A 10,011-nucleotide genomic window follows, 5' to 3' on the forward strand; every position below is an offset into this window, starting at 1 on the left:
TGAGTGAAGTCTTGCCTGGTCTCCTGTCAGGATGGTCATCTTTACAGTGGCTGCTTTGGATTAAAGAGGCAATAAAACGGTGGGACACACACTTTGTCTATGAAGACCTAAAAGATCTCTATAAAAAATGGACTTGTCTCCATAAACATCAAAAATAATGGCTGGCCTAGTCTGCCCAGGCATTGCTCAGAGGAAAGGTCCAGGCGAGAGACAGACATTAGGGAGAATGTAGATGATATTTGGAGCCATGGGAATGTTTGAGGAGAGAGAGAGAGAGAGAGAGAGAGAGAGAGAGAGAGAGAGAAGAGAAAAGAGAGAAGAGAGGAGGGGAGGGGCGGAAGAGAGGATAAGGCTTGGGTCTGGGATTGAACCACCATTTAGAAGTTGATTGAAGGAGGAGGGGCCAGGACGTGGGAGGGAAATCTAGAGGGTGATTTCACAGAAACCAAGAAAGAGGGTATTTCATGGAGGGAATGGTCAATGGCATTGATGCTATTAAGGGGTCAAGAAAGGATGAGCTTAAAGAAGGGTAGTGGCACCAGGTCAGAGTGCTCATCGTGGGAGACAGGGCCGCGAGTCATCTTCCTTGTCCCCCAGGAGTTGATGATCTAGCTGGAGAGGCAAGATGTGGGAGCTCAGTTGAGGACCCGTGTGAGCCGTGATGTGCAAAGACCAGATGAGTCACGGAGGCAGCTGGTGTTCGGGAGGGGGCGGTCCGTGTGAGCTAACCTTAGGAATGGCTTCAAGGGCTGGGGCTCGAGTAGGACGCTGAAGGATTGAGAGTGGGATTTGAATAGGCGAGCAGAGAGAAGATGGGCATTGCAGGCCAGCAGGGCAGCGCACACAGCCTGAGGTCAGGAGGGAGAAGCCAGGCTCAGGCCAGGAGGCTGACATAACAGACAGGGCAGTGGAGGAAAGGAGATTAGAGAGGCCAAGTGGTCCCCCATTTAAAGGGATCTGAATGCCACATTTAGAAATACGCAAATGCAAGCTGTTTAACCAAACAAGGGAACATCAAATTAAGGTATTAATCCCACACCTCCAATTAGCCTGTGTGGCAGCTTGTTAGCACCCCTTGGGCCCTGGATCAGAGAAAAGCAGTGCGTGTGTTTGTGAACAGTGTGTTCCTTGCGGGGATGAGGGCCTGCTGGGGCCCCCTCTGTTGTCTCCCACTCATTAACGATGCAGACAACACTGCGCGATTCACTGGTCATACATTTTCTTCTCTGTGGGGATCTGAGCCGGAGCCTTAACCCCTCTGGGCTGAGAGGTAGAATTATTCTGCAAAGAATTCCACCACTTAGTTAAATATGTTTCATATGGCAAAAGCATTTTCAAAGGTTCTTTTAAACTTTCTGTTACTGAGTCTACTATCTGACAGAGAGGCTCAGAGAGTCCATTTTCAGATATTCATGGACTGACCAGTCGGGTCTGGCAGTCCTTGGACTTCTGCTGCCTTTCCAGTCCCTCCCAGGTTAGCCCTGAGCAAGGCAGGAGTCAGGGTCTCGTCTTTGCTGCAGGTTCACTCTCCCTGCTAAGTGCACAGCACAAACTCTCCTGGGGAATGGTAACCTGGGGGAAAATGCTAAGCCAAAGATGAGAGCCATGGCTTGAATGCAAATGCTTAAGACTGGCTTTCCTAGGTGGTGGGCGGGGTTAGATTCTTTACCTGTGCGTTCCTGGTTTCTGCGTTACAGCCCAGATATGTGGTGGTTGCTCTAACCACAGTCTAGTGCCAAGCAGCTTTCCACTGGTGAACTTGAGGTAAAGCAAAATCTCATCATGTACAGGTTGAAGATTTGGATGTGTGTTTCCAAATCTGGGTCTCTTTTTCTGCCCAGAACATCTAAGTTGCCCATCAGAAGTAGCAGAGCTTGGGTTTCCAGTGTTATTATCAATGAAAGGATGAGATAGCTCCTTCTTCCCAAGATAATGCACACATGCTTAGTGTAAAACGTTTTTACATATGTATTTATTTACATTTGTGTGTATTATGTATATAAGCTGTAGCGTGTGAATACATGTATGTGTATATGCGTGCGTGTGTGTGTGTGTGTGTGTGTGTGTGTGTGTGTTCATTTTTTTAAAGCTCTGAGAAGTCAAAAATGTGCAGGACTTCCAAAATATCTCACATTCCTCCCAAGACCTAGAAATAAACGCAGCTTAAAAAGGCATATTGAGCAGCTGCCGGCCTGGTTTGAGACGCACTGGGTTGGTTTCAATGCACTTGTGATTGCTGGCATTTATTGAGACACACAGTTTAAGGTGGCTCTTGCTTCTTCCTCTGCGTCAACCCTGTCGCCCACCCACTACCATGTCGCCCTCCCAATACCAAGTGCTGCCACAGCCGCAGTCTGTCCCAAGGGTGGCAGGAAGGCAGCTGCTATGAAGGGTGCAGGGCACCTATCAAGCCGACTCCGTACTGTTCAGAGTGATGCTGCTGAAATAATTTCATTTCGAGGAAAGATGAAAACAGAGAGTAAAGAATAACAGATCTAATGAAGTTTTATTTTTATTTAAAAACGCATACAAGCCCAGGAAAGTGTGTGAAAGGTTGTGCACTAAAACGTTAATGGCGGTTAACTCTTACTGGTGGGATTACTTGTCATACGTGTTTTCTTGGTTTCTGCCCATGTATTTGTCCAGCCTTTTCCTACAGTGTCTATGTATCGTCTAATTAAAGGCTCTTGAGAGAAAAGAGGACAGGTGGACTCACCCTCAGGGGGCTTTGCTCGGCTGACCCTGATGCTTGACTGATGCTAGAATTGAAGGTTACAGTTGTCTTTCTCAGGAGCAAGGCCCGTGGAATGACTCTTCCGAAAAGCGGTCCACGTGCAGTGGGCATGTTCACCAACGCCGTTAGCCCACGATCTCACGTGCTTTCAGTAGTAGCTTTGTCGTTACCCCTGTTTGACAGTGACAAAACACGGACACGCAGAAAGCTTAGGAAATGTATGCTCCTGGTGCGAAAGTCACATCTTAGCACAAGGCTTCATTTTGATGAGTAAGCAGGAGAGCACCCTCCATCCTTCACTCCGTGTTCTTCTCCCAGCAGCAACGACTTCCCATTCCCTCGTTTCTGATATTTACTTCTGTCTTTCTAAATAGAGTCTATAATTTATTTATTATTGTAAATGGTAACTGCTTTCTACATGAGGTTTTAGCATCTTAGACCTACTCGTTTCTTCTCCGCCTAATATAATAAAACCTCTGTGTGCTTTTTTTTTTGTTGTTAATTTCAGTGTCTACATTATTATCACTGTGTTAAGTGCGGCTCACTGCCAAGCCTGTTAATATGCTATAATTGCTTTTCCTTTCTTAGTCGACTGTTTTACCTCCCTCAGATTAAGGACTGCCTGGCCTCCTTTGTCTGATTAGTAGTTTACTGTCACCACTTCTTTCCAACAAAATTGAAAAATCCTCAGAATAGTATTCTCCAGGTGGTCAGGCATATCTGGAATCTGTCAGCTCCTTTCTTTTCCTGGAGAATCTCTCTTGAAGCCCTCCCCCCTCTCTCCTCCTTTCCCATCTGGTTCATTTCTCTTCGGACCTGCTGGATGGGCAAAGAGAGAGGCAGGTGCTGGGTAATTACTGAGCGCTGTTACTGTACCTGTTGCCCCTCAGTTTAGAGCCTCTCTGATGTAGTTATGAAAAAACCCTTCATCTTGGGGGTGGAGAAAGAGGGAAACCCAGGGTCTGTATGCTCATTACCCGGATGTTTAATCAGCCTCCCTGGTCTTCTCTGATATGGTGCGCTGTTGCCACCTGTGGCATGTGGTTCTTCTAAAGGCTGGGCCTTCTGGGGATCTGGCATGTGAATGACTCTCTGCTTTGGCATCTAGTATTCAGGTAGCTCAGCTCTGCTAATTCCTTCATGTGCTTTCTAATTTATAAAAATGGGTTGGCTCTTCTCACCTGCTCTTTGCTTCTCTCCTGTTTCTTGTCTGTGGATTTCTGCCATTCCACATCGTTGCTTTCATTTTAACGGGGTTACTGAAGGGAACAGAGATGACTCATCTACTCTCTTTAACTGGACGTTACTAGAAGAGCTCTCTGTGCTTCAGTTGGTGGATCATTTCACAATGCCTTACCTTTTAGATTTTTAAATATCAAGTTTGTTCAAAAAGCAGGCCTTGCCCTAAGCTGCTTTTTTAAATTTTTGAACAGCATATAGCTGAGGCCACAGCTGTCACATCCTCAGCTTATTTAATAGTCCCAAGGGACCTCAGTGCTGCCTGGAGGGGGAGACCCCAGTGCCAGGAGCAGCCATAACTTGGTCCTGATAGTCATCTGGCTTCCATCTCCTCACCCATTGGCCTTGACTCTTTGTACTCTAGGGAGGTGGCCAGGGTCAAAGGTCATTTAGTGGAAAGTTTCCTAGATTTCCTTTTTTTTTTTATTACTTTATTCCTTTTTAATTGATGAAATAATTCATGACCATATGCTCCTGAAAAAAAAACCCCACAAAACAAAACAGAGCCTGGTCAGAGTGGTACAGTTGGTTGAGCATTGTCCTGTGCCCCAAAAAGTCGCTGATTTCAGTTCTTGGTTGGGGCACATGGCTGGATTTTAGGTTCAACCCCAGTCGAAGATAACTGATCGATGTATTTCTCTCCCTCTCTCTCTCTCGCTCTCTCTCTCTCTCTTTCTCTCTCTCTCTCTTCCCTCTCTCTAAGCATGTTCTCAGGTAAGGCACCCATCCCCCCAAACAAGCTACACCTTGCTCACTTTCCTCCCACAAGAGGTAACCATTGTTTATCAGATTATAGTATAGCTTCCCACTCCTTCACTACTCTGTGTGTGCATGGGTGTGCTTTAAGAAATGTATAAATACTGTAACATTTGTACTTTTTTAGACTCCTCATGGTATGCTTTGAAGAAGTTTCTGTATTAGTGTATGTAGATCTGCATAATTGGACACGGTATGGCTATATTATAATTTGTTTAGCTGTTCTTCTACTGTTGAGAATTTAGCTTGCTTTTAGTGTTTTACTTCTGCAAATGCATCCTCAGTGAAGATGCCTGCTCCTGCCTCCTTGTTCATACGTGTAAGTGTTCCTTTAGGGCAGGTACCGAACACAGATAGAAGAGAGCAGGGGTTGGTGAACCATGAACCAGAGCTGATCTGTTGCCTGTTTTTCTATGGCCTGCAACTAAGAGTCGTCTTTACATTTTAAAATTGTTTTTGTTCAATGGTCCATACTTTCCCCAGTGAACTGAAGGATCACCTTTCATGTATAGTAAATATCCAAATATGCATGAGTTCACGTTGAGGTTCTAGTCTGTCTCATTGTTCTAGCTGATTATTCCTGTTTTACTAGTAGGCACTACTTTCTGTTAGTAAGATGGTATCATCTGCATATCTTAAGTTACTGATATATCTTCCACCAATTTTCACTCCTCCTTTCTCTGAGTCTAGCCCAGTTTTCCGAAATGATGTGCTCTCTGTACAGATTAAACAAGTAGGGATATAAAATGCGCCCTTGTCTGTCACGTTTGCCTGTAGGAACCATGGTGTCTCTCCATCTTCTGCCCTGACAGTAGCTTCCTGTCCACAGCCTCTGCTGTTTTATCTAAGCCGAACACTGAGCTACAGAGCAGGTGACTTGCCCATCCACGTGAAACTGGCTCTGCCTCCATCACTGTAGGCATTTGATTCTCTCTCAGGAGCACGCACTGCTTGGGTCTCAGTAGCAAACAGAGGTCAGATCCCCTCAGAGAAGAAAAAGTATGACCAGCTAATCGCGCAGAGGTTAACTTCGTGGACCAGATCTTTTTTTGAAGCTCCTTATAAGGAGGAATGGAGCATTGCTTTCTGAGCGCCTTCTGGGTCCCCTTGGCGTGGATATAGGACGAGATGAAACATATAGGAGGCCAGGGGGTTGTGTCACTTATTTGGGGAAAGGGAGAGACAGATGTTGGATAATTACTTACTGAGCACACAGAGTACGCATGAGCCTTGGGTGATGCCGAATAGAGAAGAGGCCGCCCCGTCCTTCAGGAATTTACCAAATTGGTAGCAACATGAGGGCGAGGGGTAACTGGTGAAACGTGCACTTCTAAATGGAAATGACCCGAGTGCCCTGAGAAAGGAACCCGAGAGAAGCAGTGCCTCGCAGGTTGGTCCAGATGGGATGGGGGGCCCTGGATGACTTTGGAGTCTGAGTCCTCCCACCCTGAGGGCTTCCCTCTGGCTGCCCTTCCCTTTCACAAGTCTCTGGTTTCATCTTCATGGCCTGTGGGCATCTCCCCCCTCCCGTCCTCTCCCCCCTTGCCATTTCCTTGCTTATCCTCTGGTTAGCACTTTTATTAGAAAACGAAAAACGTCAGTGATTACTTGGAAGAACTGTGTCCAGCTGCTCAAACCCACCCAGTTTCTGTTTTTAGCTTCTCCCCCGCTTAAAAATAAACGGGATCGGGTCCCACTTGCCAAGCCTCTGTCACCATCTCCAGCAGCCATTTCTCCAGCCCATCTGCTCCCCCAGATGCTCAGCCTGGCCCCTCCCCCAGCTCGGCCCCACATGCAGCCCCTCCGAGGACAAGTGTGGGGCCAGCAGCATCTGCCCCCCACCCCCGGGCTGTGCTGAGCGTCACTTCTGACCCAGATTCTGCAGCCCACACCCCCGGGCCCAGCGCATGTGTCCCAGCCAGTCCTGTGATTTCCAGGGACAGGATGTGGACTGGAAAAGATAGAAGAGTTGCCATGGAGATATGAATAAACACAAGCCATGGACACCTTGCAGCAGGAAATTCAAACGAGTTTGACAGAAGTGTCGTTCAGCCCTACCGTTTACTTTGATTGGGTTCCATGGCTCACTTCTGGAATCTTAGAGGGAAGCTTAAATCCAGGGCTAAACTGTCAACATGACATCCCCACACCCCAGCTCTTATCTCTTCGGTCGCAGTGTGCCTGCCCCGAGAAATTAGAGGCCGGCCTCTGCTTTTCTGGATGTTCTGAGGGCCTTGCTGTATCCAGGCCCAAAGCCCAGTCAGTACCTGGGGTTATAGCAACAATAACATGGAGAGAAATTGCCCCAACCTGCATGTAGGTCAGAGTTCATGTGGAGAACTAGTCACCCTGCACAGCACAGTGACGCTCTCTAACCTGCTCCACCTCCCTTTCCTCCTCTTCCCTTGTGTTCAGGGGTGTGGGATGAAGAGGCTTGGAACTGGGGTGCATCTTGCCTAAACATGGCTTGGGGCACAGGGCTCCCCTCTCTCATATTTGATGCCAAGGGGTAGTGTGTGTGTGTTTGGGGGGGGGGGATGACCCAGCACGGAGGCCCTTAAAGGGCCCTTTCCTGCCCCGGGAGGTGCATTTTCCTGGGCCCTCAGGGAAAGGGGACCCGGTTTTGGCAGTGCTCCTAATGAAGGAGGAAGGGAAGTGCTGTGCCCCACAGGCCGAGAGGGAAGTCAGCTCCATAATGAATGTGGAAGAAAACACTCACCCTCTCTCCAGAGGGCGCTGTGGACCTTTCGGGCAGGACAGTTCTGTCACGCACTATGATTACATAGCCACATCATGCAATCATGTTATCCTGGGGATAACCAAAAATGCCCAGCAAATTTCCAGGCATCCTCCGGGGGACAGTGCCCCTCCCACTTTTTGCCGAGAGGATATTGAATTGCCACAGATTCATCTAGTGGGAAGAGACCATGACCAGCCCCGAGCTTTTTTTATCACGATATTTCTGTGTTCATGAAAATCAAACTCTGTTTACCAATCGTTGCCTTATCTGATCAAGTTGGTGATTCTGATTTTCAGACCTGATGGCTCTTCGCTGTATCCTGATCTATTTCCTCACTGAGTTTACAATTCATCGTGAGTTCTCTGACCAAGGGGTTTTCAAGCATCTAAGCCATGAGGATGGGTGACTGCCTTAAGGCTTGACCCCTGCACATGGCAGCCAACAACCCTAGAGGTGAAGGACCACGGGAGCAGTGACCACAATCGCTATAGGACTTCAGAGGAAAGAGACTTTGGCCCTCTGGCCCTAGAGCCTCACAAAGTCATATTTATTGATGGAGCTGGCTAGGCTGAGAGAATATACCCTTCCAGCCTTGCCCATACGGCATTCCCGCCCTTCCCCACCCCCCGGGACTCCTAAGTATGCGACTCTCCTCTTAGAACATGCAACACATGACTGTTGAGTCAGGGGCACTGACCTCTTTTCCCTTAGATTGTCAAAAAAAAAATGACAATAACCAACACAACAATAGCATCTGGTGTGAATGCCTGGTCTTGAACCATACACATACAGGTCATATACTAAGAGTTGCATCTTATTGGTCACGTTGCATAATAAGGTTGCATCTGACTGGATTCTTGGCACAAGAAATCCTTATATGCACCTATAGGCACCTGATTTCTTAAAAGGTCACTTTGGAACAAAAAGGGTAGGTAAGGACAACTATTATTACTGTAAATCAGTCAAAATTATACCTATTTTTTGTGTGAAATTGGCAAAAAATACATGTTTTTTGGTGTGCCACTAGATTTTGGTCATTAGTGTGTGTGTGCTATGAGACGAAGAAGGCTGAAAATCGCTGCTCTAGAGTTTTTGTGAACCAATGGCCGAGGCCAGATGGTTCCCTAGAAACAGAGAAAGAATCCTCAGTGTCAGAACGGTTCCTTCTACAGTGTGTCCGGGGACTCTGGAGGGGAGAGACGGTTGCAGCCGGGACAGAGACCCCTTTGCAGCTGATTGTGTCCTCTGTGGACGCTCCAGGCTGGCCCTCTCTCTCCTCCTGTGGTCGGTCCTTCCTTCTGCTCTGCCTCTGCCTCGCGGTGAGGAGAAGCCAGGCTCTGTGAGGTGCTGCTGTTCACGCACAAGGCTAATTCCATCAGTTCAGAGGATTGGGCTATTAGTTAAAATTAGGCTTTCGGATTTTCTTTTTCATCATCTATTTTGTCTCCCACCCCACTCCCCCTGGGGGATAATTAAGAATTACCTATGAGCCTCTTGATTTCTCCTGTAAGTCTTTCTAGCTTACTGATTCCAACAGCCTTTAACATTCTTGCTTTTTTTTTTTAATTAGCTCTCTCTAAAAATTAAATTGTGGTTATTCGTTTCAGATTTTAGATGTCCTCCCTCCTGTTCCTGAGTTTAGAGGCTCGTCCATATTTTCTATTATTTTGACTATTTTTTTTCCATAAGCAGAAGTAGGACTTTATTGACTCCTATAGTTGAGAGAGATACTTGGGAAATCAGAGAATTAAGGGAAGATCCATGGGAGCCAGGGCCTGGGGTGCTGGAGAAGGAGCCTTGCTCCTCCAGCACCTATTCCTCCCGCCCCGTAGCATCTACACACCCCCCCCACCCACCTCCAGCACCCACTCCCCCTTGCCTCGTGCCAGGTAACCTGGCACCGCAGCCCTGCTTAGCAACCCAATGCAAAGAGAGTTTTCTCAGCATCTCTCTATTGATTATCTAATAATTGTAATCATTTCCCCTAAAAGGAGAACCACTTCGAGCGTAATGGAGCCATGTCCGCTCTCTGTAATTGATGTTAATAAGAGCAAGGTCACACAGGGCCCTGGACCTCCCCAAACAGGAAGTGAGGCGGGGGAGTGTGTGTGGCGGGGAGACTGATGGGGTAGAGCAGATGCAGCAGAGTATCTGACCCATGGGGTCCCTCAGAAATCAAATGTGTTATAATGTCCTTCTCCTTGGAGAGAATTATTTGGACACAATTTATGCCAATTAAAACAATTCATATTTTCCTGATTTATTATTCTGGATTTTTCCTGCTGTCTCCCTGCTTCCTCTCATCCGCCTCCCCACTTACTGCTAACTGAGTCAGTAATACCCAGAAAATACCTCCCTCTGCTCTAAAATGCAGGAACTGGTAGATCAGTGTCTCCTTACTCTAAGGGTGAGGAGGGCTGGGTTAAGAGCCTGCTCTGTCCCCATTTCTCTCTCATTACCAGCTTCTATTCTGTGTAATTATCTCATCCGGTCGTGTTTGACAGCCTCGCCTGGACGAGCTTGTGGCCTCTAGAGCAGGGAA

General features: G+C 47.3%; 1 protein-coding gene across 1 annotated transcript in view; it reads left to right on the forward strand.

The window, feature by feature from the left end:
• HHAT (hedgehog acyltransferase) overlaps window positions 1–10,011 on the forward strand; it is a 174,879-nt gene that overhangs the window by 120,799 nt on the left and 44,069 nt on the right. The window lies entirely within an intron of this gene.

The sequence above is a fragment of the Myotis davidii genome, unplaced genomic scaffold, assembly GCF_000327345.1.
Source record: "Myotis davidii unplaced genomic scaffold, ASM32734v1 scaffold1525, whole genome shotgun sequence".
Lineage (NCBI taxonomy): Eukaryota > Metazoa > Chordata > Mammalia > Chiroptera > Vespertilionidae > Myotis > Myotis davidii.